The 9,224-nt window shown below is 25.3% G+C and overlaps 2 non-coding genes across 2 annotated transcripts; one reads left to right on the top strand and one right to left on the bottom strand.

The window, feature by feature from the left end:
* Positions 1–1,989: 1,989 nt before the first annotated feature.
* On the bottom strand, positions 1,990–2,062 carry TRNAA-GGC (transfer RNA alanine (anticodon GGC)). The gene has a single exon. It is a non-coding gene; the product is annotated as a tRNA-Ala (tRNA).
* Positions 2,063–2,318: 256 nt separating this feature from the next.
* On the top strand, positions 2,319–2,391 carry TRNAA-GGC (transfer RNA alanine (anticodon GGC)). The gene has a single exon. It is a non-coding gene; the product is annotated as a tRNA-Ala (tRNA).
* Positions 2,392–9,224: the final 6,833 nt, after the last annotated feature.

The raw sequence follows: 9,224 nt of genomic DNA, 5'->3' as shown, positions 1-9,224 counted from the left end.
ATTGGCTATATATATGATTCCCATTCCAGCGAATAAATATATGAATAATGTAAAAAATAATCCATAACTACTATTGGATAAATCCAAAAGAACAAACTTATTACTTTTGTACCATTTTCTCCCAGACTCTGGGCTGTATATGATAGAAGATATGTATCCTAAAAATGGAAGTATAAAAATAGTGAATAAATATAAAGTATCGTATATACTAGTTTGTCCATTTAGTAGTGTATCAAAATCTGCCATTTATAAGTAATAAAAATAAACCGATATTTTTTAATATAAAACTAATTTATGTAGAAAATTCTGTAATAAATTCCTCTATTGTAAGAATACGTTTATTTTTTTTTCAGCTTCTATTATTTTTGTTGATTTCTTATTAATGATATTTGATAATTTTGATTTATTGTTTGTAAATATGTATTTCTGTAATTTTTTTTCTTTGATGTATCTAGATTATCATAATTTAATTTAATTTTAAGTATTAAATCCTTATCAAAATTTATTCTATCATATATATATCTGTGATAATTCATTGTGTTAATAGTTGCACTTACAATAGTATTTATATTTTGAGAGATGTATACAAAATATATTACATATAACAACTTTCAAATCTGAATTTACCTTTATTTTTTCACATATACTATTACATGAAATACAAAATAAATGGTAATATGATTCTTCCAGTTTTAATGTATAGAACAATCTATTACTTTTAAATTTCATATATAGTATAATACATTTAACATATTCTTTATCATTGTAGTATTTATTATATAAATCTATAATATATAGTTTTAAAACTGTTTATGTTTTTTACTATACTTTCATATTTTATATTAGATATATAGTCTACAACATAAAGATTTTTACAATTTAATAATTCATTTACTTTATATTTCAATTTTTTTTTCAAACATTTTTGTATAATTTCTTTGTCATTTTTACTTAACTTATCATATTTTTCCTTCAAATTATACACGTATGTTTCGTCGAAATAAAGTTCGCAGTATAAGATTTTTAATTTATTATTTGACGAATCCATCTCTCAATTTAAATGTATTATTTCTGTTTTTAAAATAATTTTTGGAAAACAAAAGTTACAAAGAAGATAATGAATGAAATTAAACAAAAATTAAATATGTAACCTAATATACGTCACAAATAATATTCTCAAATCCAGCATTGTTGTATACCAATAATGTTGCGTATCTAGAAATATCGTCTTTAACATGACCACCATTATATAGAAAATCTTTTATTGAAAATTTGTCATTAGAAATATTTTTAACAAACGATAAATAATGAAATGGCGATAAGAGCCGTTGCAGGATGTTAGTGCTAAATTTTTAATTTTTTTCTTAAAGAAATTAGTAAATTAGTCTACAAGAGACAGTTAAATTGTACACCGATCTCAATTCGAGATACTTAAAGTGTACGAAATTTTAAAGTACATTGTTCTCATATATCGAGAAACTTTAATGTACGTATAGGAATTATTATAAAGAAAGGAAGAGAGAAAAAATATCAGGGCGCGAGTGGCTAAGCCGGGAATTGAACCCGGGTCTTTGGCTTGCCGGGCGAATGTTCTGACCATTAAACTACTCAGACCCCACGCTTCTAACATTTATCTCTCCTAGATTAGGAAATCAACAATGCTGTAGGACATAAACGCGTCATAATGCCCGCGTGATTTAAAACTTTAAAACACATATAATGGAAGGCTCCATATGTTTAACAAACGATAAATAATGAAATGGCGATAAGAGCCGTTGCAGGATGTTAGTGCTAAATTTTTAATTTTTTTCTTAAAGAAATTAGTAAATTAGTCTACAAGAGACAGTTAAATTGTACACCGATCTCAATTCGAGATACTTAAAGTGTACGAAATTTTAAAGTACATTGTTCTCATATATCGAGAAACTTTAATGTACGTATAGGAATTATTATAAAGAAAGGAAGAGAGAAAAAATATCAGGGCGCGAGTGGCTAAGCCGGGAATTGAACCCGGGTCTTTCGCTTGCCGGGCGAATGTTCTGACCATTAAACTACTCAGACCCCACGCTTCTAACATTTATCTCTCCTAGATTAGGAAATCAACAATGCTGTAGGACATAAACGCGTCATAATGCCCGCGTGATTTAAAACTTTAAAACACATATAATGGAAGGCTCCATATGTTTAACAAACGATAAATAATGAGCCTTCCATTATATGTGTTTTAAAGTTTTAAATCACGCGGGCATTATGACGCGTTTATGTCCTACAGCATTGTTGATTTCCTAATCTAGGAGAGATAAATGTTAGAAGCGTGGGGTCTGAGTAGTTTAATGGTCAGAACATTCGCCCGGCAAGCGAAAGACCCGGGTTCAATTCCCGGCTTAGCCACTCGCGCCCTGATATTTTTTCTCTCTTCCTTTCTTTATAATAATTCCTATACGTACATTAAAGTTTCTCGATATATGAGAACAATGTACTTTAAAATTTCGTACACTTTAAGTATCTCGAATTGAGATCGGTGTACAATTTAACTGTCTCTTGTAGACTAATTTACTAATTTCTTTAAGAAAAAAATTAAAAATTTAGCACTAACATCCTGCAACGGCTCTTATCGCCATTTCATTATTTATCGTTTGTTAAACATATGGAGCCTTCCATTATATGTGTTTTAAAGTTTTAGAAATATTTTTAATTTTCTCTTTTATAGCATAAGGAGTATCATTATCTATTACGAAATTTTCTATTTCTACATTTTGTTCTCTAAACAATTTTCTCAAAGAATCTTCTATGATCTTATTTTTCATATACGGAACTGACATTGCAAACGGGTCATACTTTATCCACGTATCGTCATCAATTTTGTTATATGAATATCGTCCGATATATTTTTTCGATGAACACATTTCGTATATTCCTGAATTTTCTAGTGTTTTACAACATACAGCTCCTATTAGAGAGAATACTTTGCCTCCGATTGTTGGATCATCAGGTATATCTATAGGATCGTCTAGTACAATGTTTTTTGCACCAGAATTATAAAATCTTGATAAAGATTTCTTGTGAATTCTAGGAATACTAATAAAGAAGACACCATTTGCAAATAGAACAGAATTATTATTTATATTTCTAAACATATCAAATGACAGTTTATTACCTAAAAATGGACCTAAATTACCAATTTCTCCAAGATACGCACAATTTTTTTCCTCCTTTACAATAGATTTTCTAACTATACACAATCTTTTAGTAAGAGAGTCGTAACTTATATTATTAAATACAGAACTATCTAACTTCAAAGATTCTTTAATACTACCTAATCTATTTCTCATGATATCAAACTCTACAAATTCAACGGATTCAGGTACAGACGATATAGGGTCTGTTGTTTTTGTTACAAGTATAGGCTTAAATGGAACACACGATAGGACTGTTGATAATATTTTTTCTTCTTTGGTTTTGTAAGATCTGAATCCTATTTTGTTTGTTATCTTTGATAATTCTCCTGACAGTTGACTGTACCACTTACCTTGTCTCAAGTTTAAAACAATCATCTTTAACATATTGTGATATATTAATCTATATAATTCGTGTTTTAATCTTACTTCTCCGTTAATTATCTTAGTATCTCCTGTTATAAAATCTGTAGGATCAGACGCTTTCAAAAACATTCTAAATTTATTCTCTTCAGTTATTTTCTTGTTAACTATCATGTCTGTCAGTACAGTAAGAGGATCAACGTTGTTTATTAAATCGTCCAAAAATGTTAATTTATTTGCAAATAAACAAAATATAACAGGCTCTATAAAATCGTTATTATTTCCGAACGAAACTACATCTCTTATAAATCCACTATCTAAACTAGATAGATTTTTATACTGTTTTGAGACTATTCTGCTGTTAAAATTACATGTTTGATACGAATGTGATTTATATATTACTTCCAAGAGTTCCATTTGTTTATCCAAAACAATTTTGTTAAGATTCGAAAGAGAAAAATATGGATGTGTTTTTAATATCTGTTGTTTCAAGACATAAGGAGTGTTGTCCTCTATATATTTTACCAACGCGTCATATTCAAAATTATTTATATCAGTACTGTAATTTCTTAAAATAGTTTCTATGATATCTTTAGATAAGGTGTTTGCGGATAATAAAATATTCTGATTGATTAAATCATATATAGCCTTCTTCCCCAATCGTTCTATCTTGGAAGTGTCTATATTTTGAATGTTAAAATAACTTGGTTTTTCTAAGAAGTCAATTTCTTTTTCAGGCTTTTTTTTTTGTTTTTTCTTACCTCTCTTTTCATAATCTTCATTAGAAACCTCCATATTATTGACGAGCATATAGATCTTTCTGCATACATCACATCTGTTTTGACATTGATCGTACATGTGGTAATGATTAAATGAATTATCTATATATATATATATATATTATTTTCTTCATTCTCTTTTATTTTTGATATAAAATTATCCAATGTATTTTCATCTTTACAGTTACAAATGTCATCTCGAGAAATTCTAAATATATATTTTTCATTATTCATTTATTTATAATAAAAGAGCGATTTAAAATCCTCCATTATTTCCATATGTAGCTATAAAGACTGATTTATCTAAATAATTTGATGTTATTTGATTTTTATCTGTGGTAAAGTCGTTAAAAGTATTGTTTTCTATGTTCAATTTTATATGCTTTTGATTGCCATCTGTTCTGTATCTTGATAATTCTTGATAGTCGCTGAAGTTGTCTTCAATTTTAAATTTAAGCAATGATATAAGATAATTGAATATTCTCCATCCGTATTCATTTTTATCTTTTAGAAAAGAGTATAATGCTAGTGTAGCCAACATAGATTGTATGTTTTTTATTGATATTTTATTCTTGTCTATATCTATATAAAATGTATTTGTTAGGTTAGACATTATCAGATATTGTTTGTTGTTATCTATTATATTCGAGAAACTATACTTATTAAAGTTTCTCCTGTTGATTTTTGATTTCTTAATATTTTCTGATTTTTTTCCACCTTTCTCAGTCCTACTTTCGAAAAAGATTTCATTTAGAAACGCGTTATATTTTATTGAATATACTCCATTGACGCTATTTAATTCATCTATTATAACTTCGGGTTCAGATAATATTACAATTAATTTATCGAATCTATCATTTATATCTTCAATATCTGTAAAATTGCCAATATTAAGCATGCATATATTATTTCCATATAGTTTATAACTAATATTATTTAAGTCAATAGAATTTCTATATTCTTTAACTTTTTTAAGATCAAACTTCTTATATTTATCTTTGACATAAAGTAAAAAAGAGTATAAAACAGATTCATATTTCTCACTATTTTCATATATTTTATGACATCTAAATAATTCGTTATTTATTCTTATTTGATTTAACAGTTGAAATAACGGATCTATAAATTTAATTCCGTTTATATCTGTTGTTCTTATTTTCTCGAGTGTGTAATTACTAAGATATATGCAATCTATCAATTTTCTATTATTATAAAACAAAGACAAGTGTCCTTTAATAAATGGATAACCAAGAATATGAAGATTGTAACCAGTTATCATCTTAACAGCAAACATCAGTAAAATCATATAGAAGAATGATTCTGGAAAATATACATCTATATCTTCATACTTTACGTTATGTATTATGTGATTTGTATACGATCCATAACATATTAAATACGAATGTATATATAATGATTTTCTCATAATGTTGATGATAAAAGATTCCAACGATTTGAATTCTTCGTCGTCCGTATTACCATTTTTTACATTACCATTAGTATTTCCTTTTATTTTTACATTATTTATGTATTCAGTAGATATTTTCTTTATGTATTCTTTCGATTTACTGGTTTTATAAATACTTGATACATCTACGTGAGTCCTTGATATATCTTGATTATCTTCTTTAGTTAAAACTCCCAGTAGTCTTGTATATTTTGTAACAACTATAAAAATTGATATTTTATAATATTTATAATCCCCCTATAATCATACTTGCAATTCTTTTGTCTATTAAAATATTCATTAACTCTATATTGATTCTGTTATAAGTAATAATATTTTTGTCTATAGACATTTCATTCTGAAAAAACGTTTCCGAAAATTTATTAAGTAGACTTTTTAATTTTTGCTTATCAAACTTACATATGGTTGAAATCTTATTTGAATATCCCTGGAGTATTGTACACTCGTTATCTGACAATTTTCTGTCTCCAAGATAGTGATTTAAAGTTTGTGATTGTCACTCATAATTTACTTATTTATATTAATTTTTCAAGTAATTACCAAAATTAATATTTTTATTTAATTACAAAGCCGAGAATTTAATGTTTAATAACTTTTGTAATTTTTCAATAAATTAGTACTTCAAAATTTCAAGGCTATAAATGAATGATAAAAATAAACTTTCAAATTTAATGAAAAAGTATCATGATAATAAGTATTTATCACAAAACGATGAAAGTAAATTACAATATTTTTATTGTTGTAGGATATGCAAAAAATGCGGAAAATTAAAAAAGAAAAATATCATTTATACATATAATGATTATATATATAAATACAATTTATAAGAAATTAATATTATTAAAGTCTTTGTACTTCTTTCAAAAAACAAGTACTTTACAATCCTTGAGATTATTAGATGCCACTGTAATTACGTTATATATATATTGTCGTGTACTTCACATGTCATATTATAATTGTAGAAGTAATAGTATAATTCACTTTCCAACTTTATGAAATATTTCATTAATTTTTCATCTTCTTTAATATTGAACTGTAGAATATCACACACGTTATTAATGTTTAAATGATATATTACTTTATTTATAAACGTAAAATGATCTATGTAAAAAATTGATGCAAAACACCTCCTGATATCCTTAATAGTATTAAAAGATAAATAAATAAAGTTATATTGATTATCAAATAATAATATACAATCTTTAAATTCAAAGTCTAGATCTTCAAAACTTTCAAATTTTAGATATAAATTTTTGTTCTTACATTCTTTTTTATAATTTTTTATAATATTTTCTTTATGAATATCATCTAAACAATTCCTATCATATAAATTTATACTATATTTTTTTGAAATTATCTTATTTAATAATTTATAATTAAATTTTTTATTTTTTTGTGATAAACAAATTGTTTTACTATTTAATTTAATCTTGTTTATTACGAATATATAATTCGATTTTATAGAAAAAAACTTTAAATTAAATATTTGATTTTCACACGAAAATATTAAATGATAAATTTTTTTTTTCAAATATAATTCGTGATATTTTGCTTATTAATATAGTACAGAGATCCATGTTCCTGTATTCTTTCTTAATACATAAATGATTAATTATATATGATTTACCGATATTAAGATTACACAATTTACCAGTTATAATTCCAATTATATTATTATTATGTTTTAATTTTAGTACTAAGTTATGTTCTGACTTAAGAAAATTCATAAAATATATCTCGTCATACAATATAGGATAGTTGAATTTCATAAATAAATAAATACATACATAATCATTAATAGATGCTAATTCAACTATAAAATTTTTATTATCTGTTTTAATTAAAGGATCATTTGTATCTATAATACCATCAACATTTTCGAACTTATATTTATTCCAAAAATGTGATTTCTTCATTATTTATAAGTTATCAACATTATAAATCAATTCTCCATTTCTAACGAACAAATCCAAAATACCATTAGTTTCTTTAGCCATACAAACTAAATTCATATCTTTGTCATATATATACTTTGATTCAGAATCAAAATATCCGTCTTCAATAATATCTGAAATAACGTACTTTATTTTGATAACTTTTTTGATCTTATATGTTTTAGATTCATTTACATATTCTATTTTATTATTTTTTATAGTATCGAAAATATATTCTTCGTTTATAGGTTCTAATGTATTGTACTTGTTATAAATAAATTCAATTGACGACTCTTTGAGAAGAGAGTACAATTGAGTTATTCTATTTAATTTTCTTTTTATAAGTTGAAACATTTCGTTATCAGAAGATTTTCCATTTTTTGTAAATGCTAATATTATATGAACATTTACATACTTTCTATCTATATTATAATGAGATCCATATCTCAATGATCTTCCTATAATTTGTCTTAATTGAGATTCTGACCACGGTATATCCAAAACAACAAGATCATTAACACATGTAAAAGACACTCCTTCACTACCAGCATTAGTAAAAATACAACATTTTACGTATTTTCCACTGTCGTTATTAATGTGATTAAACTCTGATAAGTTTCTTTCCCTAATATTTGATAATTTGGAATATTCTATAAAACTAATTTTAAATAATTTTAAATATTTCTTAAGTGTGTGTGTGTGTGTGTGGATATTCCTTCGTCACTTACGAATGGTTCATATATTAAACATTTACCTTTTGACTTTAATATAAGTCTACATGCTTCTATGTATTTACATGAATATTGTTTTAGTTTATGAAAATTTTCATCGTTTATATTGTCATCATCATTATTTATAAATTTCTGGATAATTTTATCATCAAAACTCATATTTTCTATACTGCGTCTAAAAGAAGAAAGTTTTGATTTTATAAAGTTATTAAATTCCTCTTCTGTCATTTTCTCTCTGATCTTCAAACCGTCGTATACAAATGTTGAAACCATTCTCCTTATAGGTTTCAATTTATACAAATCTTTGTTCAAGGACTCATATTTTTCTGCCTCGTTGTAAAATGATTCTTGATAATCTGTCATTAGTATTTTGTATATGTAAATGCGTTTAGATGCAAAATTATCATTTTCAATTGTATTTGTTAACGAATCGTTTTCAACTTTTTGATACGAAACTATTGAAAGTAGTCCGTTCTTCAACCTATTTCTGTTAACTAACTTTTCGTCATCAAAATATCTTTCGTCAAAATTTACAATATTTTTTCTAAGCAAATTTACAAGAATATTAAACTCTTTTATATCGTTTACAACCGGAGTTGCAGACATTAGAAGTAGTTTATTGTATTTTTCATTACAAACATTACTTATAAGTCTGTATAATCTGTTTATTTTTCTCTCTTTGTTGTCGTAATCCTTTTCTTTATTTCGTAGTATGAAATTGTGCGCTTCGTCAATTATAATTAATACTCTGTCTCTTTTGTTCTTATAATTTT

This window comes from Linepithema humile, chromosome 2, assembly GCF_040581485.1.
Source record: "Linepithema humile isolate Giens D197 chromosome 2, Lhum_UNIL_v1.0, whole genome shotgun sequence".
Lineage (NCBI taxonomy): Eukaryota > Metazoa > Arthropoda > Insecta > Hymenoptera > Formicidae > Linepithema > Linepithema humile.
The sequence above is the reverse complement of the archived record's forward strand: the minus strand, read 5'-3'. Positions and strand labels throughout refer to the sequence as shown.